Genomic DNA, 11,357 nt, shown 5'->3' on the forward strand with positions numbered 1-11,357 from the left:
CATGCCGAAAGACGACCACTAGTCAAACAAGAAAAAAGGTGAAAAGACTTCACAAGAGCTCATGGGGTGAGCTTGAATGTTTGCAACCATCAAAGGAAAAACCAAGGAAGGCTCTGAAGTTTGGATGCAAGCCAAAATTTTGGAGGATGTTGCAGATGCTACAACACTTGGCGACACACTGGTTGAATACCAAATTCTTTGTTTTGGTTCTTTTTCAGCACAAGGCCTTGGCCTTTCTAGAAGTATTGATTCGTTGTGAAAATCACTTTGGCTATCCCACTTACCTTGAGGACAGACACGGTTCACCTTGTCCTGAATCAATTGAACACAACACAAAATGCAGCCAGATAACAGTGTTTCAAAGCAGGAAGGATGATTTGGCTCGTGAGCTTAATATTTCAAAAGTATAAGTTTTTCATCTCTAGTGTTTCTCCATTGCCAACAGGCCTATACAGTACCCCAACAGAGTCACACAGGAACACAAACATTGCTCCATTGCCAGCGAGCCTGGAAAGTACCCCGGTGGAGTTGATTGCTTCACCTCTCTGTGCAGGAAGCCTTTCTCTTCTTTCGCCTTTGTTATTTTTTAAAGAGGATAGTGCATAAGCACTTATTTATTTTGGGGCGAAAGAGGGATCTCGCCTTATTGAGAGCATAAGAGGTTGTTCCTTCAGAGAAGTATGTGTTAGGTTCCTATACCAATAGGAGTCATAATTTTTGAATGGCTGAGATTAAACCTGTAATATATACATACCTTTGCTTTCTGCAAATGGTTTCCATATTCAAAAAAATAAAAAAAAAGGTAAAGAGGGTATGTCCTAAAAGAATAATCAAAGGACAAAAAGAATAAAAAGGTCAAAAAAAACAAAAAATATGAACCCCAAGAAAAGAAAAAGACCATGAAAGTGAGCAAGTCAAAATGTCACTACTATTTAATTTTTGTGCAAAATAAATGATTGTGTGCAATTTGTAACCTTTGCCACAATCCATGATAGTCAAAAATGTTTAAACTTGGCTATTTCATGTTTCAATTTCATGTCTATATATAGAGAATAAAAATCTAACCAAATTGTTTAATCTTCACAGATAATTAGATAGGTAGAGTAAATAAAAGGAGCTCAATTGTTTAATATGAGCCTTTGGATGCAATAAGGTTAGAATTAGTCAGTTTACTATTGTAAAGAAAAAGAAAAATGTTTGATAAGGGTTTTCTAGCTCAAATGCACCCTAATAAAGAGAAGTAAAAATGGTAGGATGAGTAGATGGGTAAGTGGTAGAAAGGTTGCAGAATTATGTTGATTGATTAGACAAAAGCATAGCACTCAATGACTTATAGGTAGTAAGTACTAAAACCCCCTCATAAACATTCATTCTCCCCTTCAGTTCATTCATTTTCCCTAAATAATACTCTTTCCTAAGGTTAAATTACTTTTACCTAGGAAAAAGTGTTTATTCCCCCACATAACTCATTTTCACATCAAGAAAAGCATTAAAAACATGAAATAACATATACTTAGGGTGTTGTGCCCCTTTCAATTCATTTTACTAATTACTAATTTATTTATTAAATCCTAAACGAAATCATGTTTCCTGTATATATTTAGCTCCCGAAATATTAATTAACCCCACCCTAGCTTAATTATATAAACTATAATTTTCTACCTAAACCCACTAACTAATCAATCTATGATGAAGTTAGTCTAAAATCCAATTAAAACCTCCCCTAATGACCCTGATACCTTAACCCCGCCTTAATCCCTCATTAAATCAAAAACCACTGTGCTTAAATGCCCGCCGGGCCCCCCACTACCTTCCGTGCTACTCCACTGTCGGATCGCCGCACAATCACTCCCCTCCACAACTGATGGCCCTCATCCATTTCGGAAGGGACCGACGTCCAAACATTACCCGCCCAAAAAGAGTTTTTTTTTGCTGGGCCCCCAAGACTACATGTCGCTCAATGAATGGAATCGAGCGGCCTCCCCCCAATACCACCAAGCGCCCAAAAGCGATGCGAAGGAAACCATTTATCGCCACCCCGCTACATGCCAAAATAGCTAATGTTCACCCCGCTATGCGACAAACGACCATTGTTCACCCATACCCGCCACTTTTGACTTTCCCGCATAAAGCCAAAAGGCTCCAAATCATTCGTTTTTATTGTTTTTTCAACTGTAAGCCTCCATGCACGCATATGTGGACGTCGAAGCTGTCAGCCCACATAGAATTGCACCCTGAAGACGCCACAAAGCTCCCAGATTGCCTTCCAGCCTACTCAGAACCTTTTCAACCATTCACAGTTGCCAGCCGACCTGTTCAGAGCTAGTTCTCCCTAATTCCAGGTATTTAAGCCATAATTCACTGGAAAACCTCTCAAATTTCAGAACCAGTTACTGAGTTTGTTAGTTAAAGTAAAAATTAATTAAAGCAACTCAAGTAACTTTCCCTTACACTGTACTCAACCACCTTTGCCCTAAAAAACTGAAAATCACCTCCCCCATTCTCAAATCCACAAGAACTGAGAATGGCTGCCCCAATTGCCATGGATGTGAGACCTATTTCCACTCCTCACCTGGACCTAGACCACCTCCCCTGGCTGATAAAGATTTCCAAATCAAGGACACCTTTGTCCTTGAATCCCCTCTCAAACTATACTGCCGATATAGAGATCAATACCTGAACCATGCTGATAAAATTGGTCTTTGGGAGTCCAATTTGCCTAAGTACCAATTCCCTGAAGTTCACATTTTCCCTGAAATTGTCCATTACTACCATGCAAACTATATCCCCAGTGAAAAAGCAGTGATGTCCCCTAACCAGACTGTACTTTTCACCATCACTGATGAATCAATAAATGAGATGTTGCAACTTTAACCTGGCCAAAACCTAACCCCTATCTCAATTGGAGACTATTAGACCAATTCCCCAAGCTTGCCACTGCAAAACTTGCTGAGATGTTCCAAACCTTCATTAGGGAGGAGAAGCATATCCCAAAATATCCTCCTCCATATGTGGCTACCATATTTTCCCCATTTGGTTAGGACATTGTAGCAATGATATATAGTGTCCTAGGTTACACCACCAGTGAGTATATAGATGAAATCATCCTGGCTTTCATGTCCATCTTCACTCCAGGACAGCCTCCTGCTGTCATTTATGATTATGCCAAGTTTATAGCTGATAGGATGCATAACCAATTTCTAAGGATGAGTAATGAAAGAGTCTTTAAGTATTCCTCTGTCTTGTATCATCTTTTTCTATACTACCAAGCAAATAAGTTCCCCTTTACTCTCCAAAAAGTTGACACAAAAGGTCACCCTAGATCAGTAATTTTCTGGACTCCATTGATCCATAAATGTGATTCTCCATATTCATATAAAAACTCCTCTAAATGAGGAGAAAAGCCTCAAGAGAAACACGAAAGGGGCCACTACCCCAGGAAGAGCAACATCACAGGCCTATGCAGAGACAAGCGAGGCAAAGAGATAAAGAATAAATCCTGTTTCTGAACAGGAATATACAGAGTAGACAGTTGATGTTACAAGCACTTAAAGAGAAGGGAGCATGCATGCCACTCCCTCTGGAGGCATCCCAAAACCTTCCACATCACATACCCAGATGTTGGAAAGGCAGCAAAGTTTGGAGGTATCCTCTTTCAGAATGCCAGCAGACAAAGACCAGGACATCAAAGAAAGATACAAAGAAATAAAAGCCAGAAACGAGAGGCTGAAAGCCCAGACCTATGCACAGTATTTAAAGATTACCCCTACCAATCAGACAAGGCTTATGTCAGCCTATGATGTAAAAAAGTGGAAAATGAAGATGACATTCATGAAGCCCACTACTCAGCAACCAAGAACAGCAACAGACTTCAAAAAGATACTTCGAAGTATTGGCAAAGGACATTCATCTTGCTGACCAGATTGAGCTGCACAAGCAGACAGGGAGATGATTTACTCCACCTTGATAGGGAAAGCCATCACTGCCCACCAATTGCAAAACTCTCGGAATAATATATTAGCACAATTCTAGTTGGAGAAGGCCTCTTCACAGGCCAAAGATACCAGAATCAAGTCCTTAGAGGACTTAGTCATTGAGTTGGGACACGATCCCAAAGATGTAAAGGCCATAGAAAAAATAATAAAGAAGAAAAATGATGATATAGCTACTCTGAAGAAATAGCTCAAGATTCCCCAGTTGCATCACCCACAAACAATAGATGTCCCGGAGGCACAAAAAGGACATGAAGAGCTCATGGACTTGGTCCTAAAGCTAAATGACCAACTAAAAGAGACAGAGAAAGAGTTGGACATTTTGATTCAGTCCAAACAAAGTGACCTGGCAACAACTTCCACAACTACCATTCCCACAATGACAACAGTAGCTCCTTCTACATTGGCAGCATCATTGGCACCTATAGCTCCACCTACCACAGCACTGTCAAACACAACTAAATCTACAGCAGCAGGCACACCAACAGAGAAAACAACAGAGCTACTAAAAGCCATGGAGGAGATGTCCATCTAGGCAACAGAGCTCAAAAAGCTAAAGGAGAAAGTGGCAAGCTTACAAATTGACTGTAAGCTTGTGATCCAGGTGGATGTTGGTGGCCACCCACCTATCCCATTTGGACCCCCACAACTGTCTCTTTCAGTCTTTTCAGTTTCCTAAATTGCAACATAATTTACTATTTCTAGCAGTTTTTCAGGTCCTGAACTTCCGGAGCCATTTTGAGGCCCTAAACGACGTTTTTTTGGGAATCTGGGGCAACATGGGTCCATGGACCGATGTTGCCTCCCAAAGTGGTAGTACTCGGGTAGATATTTCTAACGAGCTATTGTACGCGTCAAACGGAGATCGTATGCCAAAGTTACGACCCCGGGAAATTGATGTACCAATTTACCCAAACGGGGCCCACAATTTGGTGTTTCATCTTCTAGGGTTAGGTTTCGGGATGTGAAGGGTTTTTCATTGTTTCTCAACAATAAATAGGCCTTCGAGCCTCATTGTAACACAGTTCGAGACAGTTCAGAGGCATGTAGCCGACACATCTCTTCTCAGAGATAAGCTACCATCGCCCTAACTGGGTTATTTCTATTTGTAAGCATATTTCAGTATTTTACAGTAATGAACTGAAGTATTATTTCCGCTGCATCTCTGTTTTTATGGTTATCGCATCTCTGTATTTATGGTTATCTCTGTAATCTATTGCGTTCCTGTTTAAATCCGGATCAGTGGTATCAGAGCAGTCTGCTTTTTCTCTGTTTTTCTTTGCATGTCCCCAACGAGGTCGGGATATAAGGAGTTAGAGCTTGAACTGGTCGAACCTTTGCAAGACCAGCCTCGCAAATCCCGACGGCCTCCCATGGCGGATGAGAAGAAAGACGAGGGGGCAGGAGATCCTATCAAAATCTTGCTCGAAGAAGCGCTCGAGCGGCAAAGGAACGCGATGATGGATAGCTTTGCGCAGATCCTTCAGCGGCTACCCAGAGGCGACGCATCGGCTTCCAACAGCGACTCTGGAAACGCCACACCATTTAAGGTACAAGTTAATTTTGAAATCCCCATCTTCGAGGGTCAAATAGACGCAGATGCCGTAGATAAATGGTTAAATCTGCTAGATGGGTATTTTTCTGTTCACGAATTTTCTAGTCGGGAAAAGATTGTTTTTGCTCTTCTCAAAGCAGCCCCCCACGTCAAGGACTGGTGGGAAACCTACTGCGAGCAAAAGGATGAAAGTACAGGCTCACTATTTTCAGCTGCACCCACTTGGAATGACTTCCGGGATGCCATCAAGGAGCAGTACTACCCTGTCGGAAGCTATGAGGACAAATACATCAAATGGACCACACTGCGGCAGGGACGAGACCAAGATGTGCCGGAGTTCACAAACATTTTTCATACCCTTCGCACACAGTTGGGTATCAAAGAATCTGAGCTGCATCTGGTACTCAAATACCATGGCTGCCTACACAGATACATCCAGGAAGAGATGGGGTTCTTGAACATCTCCTCACTCGGCACAACATACCGATACGCTGTCAAAATCGAGCAAAAGTTCAAACAGAAGAAGCGAGACTTTGGATCTGCAAATCCGAAGCCCAAAGGACAAAGCCAAGGCGGGGTGACCCAAGACAACCCGTCAAAGCCGCAAGAAAAGAACAACACCATGAAGCCGAAGAAGGACACAGGAAAGTGGTGTGAGTTCCACAAGAGTCCCACTCATAACACAAGTGAGTGTCGGACCAAGCAGTCGCTAGTGGCCGAGTTGAAGGCTTCTGAATCAGATGCATGTTCTGACCCTGAGCCAGAACCCGACAAGGGGAATGGAAAAGGAAAGCAGATCATCGATGCGGATCCCAGCGCCACTGTTGCCACCGCCAAGATCCAGAAAGATGAGCCCGAAAATCCAGAAGAGGGGGAGCGTCTTTTCCACTCACAGATGTGGGTGAAGGGTTCGCCGCTGCAATTCATTGTCGACAGTGGCAGCCAAACGAACCTTGTTTCAGCAGAGGTCGTGAAGCGGTTGGGCCTACTGACTACACCACACCCACAGCCGTACAGTATCGGGTGGCTTCATGAAGGACGAGATCTCAAAGTTCGCCAGCAGTGTCGCCTTCCCTACAGCATCAAGCCCTTCATAGACGAGGTATTGTGTGATGTTACACCTCTGGATGTTTGCGATGTATTATTAGGCCAGCCATACTTGTGGAGGCGACATGCTGTGTATGAGTCAAGGCCTCGCGCTGTCATTATTTCTTTGAATAATTCAGTATACAGGATACCAGAGGTAGCCCCACCTACTGCCACATCCTTGATCACTACCAAGAAAGGCAGCAAGCTCATATCACAGACCAGGAAATTCATCTGTCTGGTTCACTCCCAAAATAAGGGGAAGATCGTTGCTACATCCATGACCCCTGCAAAGGATTCCTCCACGCAGCAGCAGCAACAAAGGGATACGGTCATGACAGAACACAGGAACAACTTCTCCTCACCCACAGGGGTACCACATAAGTTTCAGGTGGGCAACAAAGTCTGGTTGCATCTGCAGAGAGAACGCCTTACCAGAACCCATCAGAAGCTCATATCACTCCAACATGGTCCTTACAGCAGTACCAAGGCTATGGGGAACAATGCTTTGGAGCACATCATTCCTCCATTCCTTCGCCTGCACCAAGTGATCAATGTGGACCGTTGTCGACCATGCTTCCCACCATTTCTGAACACATCAGAGATTGCAGAACAGCTCACCAGGGACCAAGTTCAGCAGATGGAGGAACTCAACGCAATGGGGACCATTGCTTCCTAAGGGGGGAGGAATGATCCAGGTGGATGTTGGTGGCCACCCACCTATCCCATTTGGACCCCCACAACTGTCTCTTTCAGTCTTTTCAATTTCCTAAATTGCAACATAATTTACTATTTCTAGCAGTTTTTCAGGTCCTGAACTTCCGGAGCCGTTTTGAGGCCCTAAACGACGTTTTTTTGGGAATCTGGGGCAACATGGGTCCATGGACCGATGTTGCCTCCCAAAGTGGTAGTACTCGGATAGATCTTTCTAACGAGCTATCGTACGCGTCAAACGGAGATCGTATGCCAAAGTTACGACCCCGGGAAATTGATGTACCAATTTACCCAAACGGGGCCCACAATTTGGCGTTTCATCTTCTAGGGTTAGGTTTCGGGATGTGAAGGGTTTTTCATTGTTTCTCAACAATAAATAGGCCTTCGAGCCTCATTGTAACACAGTTCGAGACAGTTCAGAGGCATGTAGCCGACACATCTCTTCTCAGAGATAAGCTACCATCGCCCTAGCTGGGTTATTTCTATTTGTAAGCATATTTCAGTATTTTACAGTAATGAAATGAAGTATTATTTCCACTGCATCTCTGTTTTTATGGTTATCGCATCTCTGTATTTATGGTTATCTCTGTAATCTATTGCGTCCTGTTTAAATCCGGATCAGCTTGCCCAAATTCAGCAGAGAGAAGAAACACATAAAGCCCTAAGAATGGGTGAGAAAATAAAAGTCCTAGAGAAAGATTTAACACTGAAGAAGCCACTAGAATAGACCAAAGAGATGCTCTGGGACAATATCATTTACTCTGTCAATGATATTTGGCCATCAATTCAAGTTATATTTGAGCAAACTAAATTGGGGAAGGTAGCCACTCAGGCTATCCAAAAAGTAAGGGAAGATTTAGGAGACCAACCAGAGGATGCAAATCGACTCATCCACCTCTTAAATAGTAAGAACAGGCATGAGCTCCATGAGCTTGGTGTAGAGGATATGACTGAAGCCATCCTAGAAATCAAAAAGGTTCTTTCCAAAAGAAACCTTATGCTCAACTTAGAAGAAAAGTGCCACAACATGTAGGTGGCCACTGATAGGTTCATGGCTAAATTTCAAATTTTGAAGGACAAAGGCCTTCCCAGTCCTATGGTCATTAATGATAAGCTCATGACCCAATTGGACTACAGTGATAGACTCGAGAAGTTGGTTAAGGAACAGGCTAGCTCTTCAGGCATTAAAGCTTTGCCAACTTGGAAAGTATTGTATGATACTTTGGAAAATCTATTTTTTCTAGAACATGAGGTGAAACATTTGTTTATCACCAAGCCCTATTTTGCAAAATACACAGAGGAAAACGAAATTTACATAAGAATGTTGAAAGTAAAGTTACCTAAGGATGAATGGAGGGAAAAAACGACAGACTTACTATGAAAATTTTTACATCAGGAAGTTACCATAGTAAATCTGAAGGCAGCTAGATGAAACAGGTAAAAGACATATCAGCACGGTCAAAGTGTAATAGAGTCAAAGAGTATCAGTGAAAGATCAAAGTAAAGAAGACTCCCGCGTGGAAATACCCCAACCATCAACCAGCTTAAAGGGCTTAAAACTCAACAGAAATAGCCAACAATACCACAATCAAAGGGATAGCATGATGCAATTTTCCATCTATCTCTATCTTCATACTTGAAGATATTTTATTTCCTAGATTAAATCTCAAACTGTTATGAGATAATTTGTAAATAATTTTTGTGTAAATACTTCATATTTTGAAGTATGTAGGGTGGATTCCAAGGCATTGCTATAGACTTTCTCTCTCAAATAAAAATTCTATTGTATCAATGACTGGATTGGCTTGCTGGATCAAGGAATAAATATCAGATATTTTACAGGATTCTTGTGTAAAGCGATATACAAATAAGTATTCTCTCATGTTTATTGTTATTGCTCATATGTGTCTCCATAATCTTGTTTGTTTCTTTAAAATCTAAATGTATAACATGGAATGGTATTTCAGAAATTGCTTTAATGCACTCTATCTTGACTATTTTACATTCTGAATGTTTTCTGCTAAACTATCTTAGTTAGGGAATTCTTAATTGCTCCTTAGCTTCCGTAGTTTTCCTTTGGTCTATAGCAAAGGATTCTTAATTGCCCTTTGTTCATGATCACCTTCTTTTCTACATTCTGATCCTGGTCCAAGGATTCTCCAGTGCCCTTTCACCCTGGTTAGAACCATTTCATCCATTAGACCTGAAGATTTGCCTTTTGCTTTGCTAGCCTGCCCGGTGAACATTCCCTTTATTGATCTGGTCGAGTTATGTTATCCATTGATTGACTCCATAGCCCAATGGCTTGAAGACCTAGCTCTATCCATCTGTTCCAAGAATTCCACCACCCAACCTTCAATCAAAAATCAAAACCCCATGAACACTAAGAAATAGCCTAGAATCTAATAAAACAAAGCTAAATCATAAAGTGAGAGCCCTCACTAGACTTAGGTTGGCTAGAACTTGAGCCTAAAAGATTGGTTTGTGGTTACCTCAGATGATTCCTTATTTTTATAACTTCTAGGGAAAACTTCTGAGTGATAACAGTATGTAATACCTCTAATTCAGGGTTTCTCATTTAGATTTTCCCCTTCTTTGTTTCTACTAGTTAGATAAGCTTGAACACACAGAGAAGAAAACTGAGTATAGGCATGAGGTTTCCCAGACCAGACACGGGTTCATGGTTCAACAAAAACTTTCCTTACAGACGGACCGTATTTTTCGTCAAGACTTCATCGGCCAAAAGTTACAACCAAGCACAAAGAAGACAAACAAGACTGGCCAAGTGTTGCATTGTCACAAGACTCTTTGAACTTCAACCACATACACATTCAGAAGCCAAAACACAGTGCAGGGCAACACTTCACGTATCGCAAACAAACAAAAAACTCAACATGAAAGGGAAAAACAAGACGAGAGGAAAGGAGTACACAACAACAACTAGAAGACAAGAAAGCAAAGTGGTCAAAACAAATAGGATGTAAAACCATAATAAGAAAACCATGACAGACTACAAGTGCAAAACAATTACAAGGAAAACTCCTCGAATCAATTCATTGATATTCATTCAGGTTGGTCTTTATTATATACATGAGGGAGAGACAGTTCTCTCCATCTCCCGGTTACTATTCATATTTCTTATTATTTATTTACATCAGTTACACTTATTCACCCAATCCTGATGATTAGGTGTCAACATTCCCCCCCTTAATCTGAAGGGATGTTGGTGAGTCCAAGCATCGTTCTGAATCATTCAAGCTTTTCTCTTCCAAGCGCTTTGGTGAAGATGTCTGCAATTTGCTCATTAGTGGAACAATGGCGGAGATGGATTGTTTTGACCTCAACATGATGTCGAATCAGATGATATTTAGTATTGATGTGCTTTGTTCGATCATGGAACTTTGGGTTCTTGGCCAACTTTATCACCGAGGTATTGTCAATCATGAGTGGAGTCGATTGTACTTGTTTTACCTGCAAATCTTCAAGAATTTTCCTGAGCCACATAATTTCTTTTGTTGCCTCAGCTGCTGCCACATATTCTGCTTCTATTGTGGAATCTGCTGGAATTGATTGTTTGCATGATCTCCAAGAGACAGCTCCTGATCCAAGACTCATAGCATAACCTAAAGTAGATACCCCAGTTTCTTTGTCTCCATCGAAGTCTGAATCAAAGTATCCAATCAAGTTCAAGTCGTCCACCTGTGTATACTTGATTCCAAAGTCTTGAGTTCCCTTCAAGTACCTTAGAACTCTTTTTTCAGCACACCCATGTCCCTCACAAGGCTTTTGCATAAACCTGGAGAGGATTCCAACAACAAACGAAATGTCTAGTCTGGTAGTAGTTAGGTAGTTGAGACTTCCTACAAGCTGTCTATACTTTGTTGCATCCTCAAATTCTTTTCCTTCAATGGATGTGAGCTTTAAGTTTTGTTCCATTGGAGTAGTAAGAGGATTGCATTCTGTCATGCCAAACCTGTTCAACAGATCTCCAATGTACTTCTTTTGAGAAA

This window comes from Pinus tabuliformis, chromosome 3_1, assembly GCF_031772625.1.
Source record: "Pinus tabuliformis cultivar Carrire ecotype Pingquan chromosome 3_1, CPIR1, whole genome shotgun sequence".
NCBI lineage: Eukaryota > Viridiplantae > Streptophyta > Pinopsida > Pinales > Pinaceae > Pinus > Pinus tabuliformis.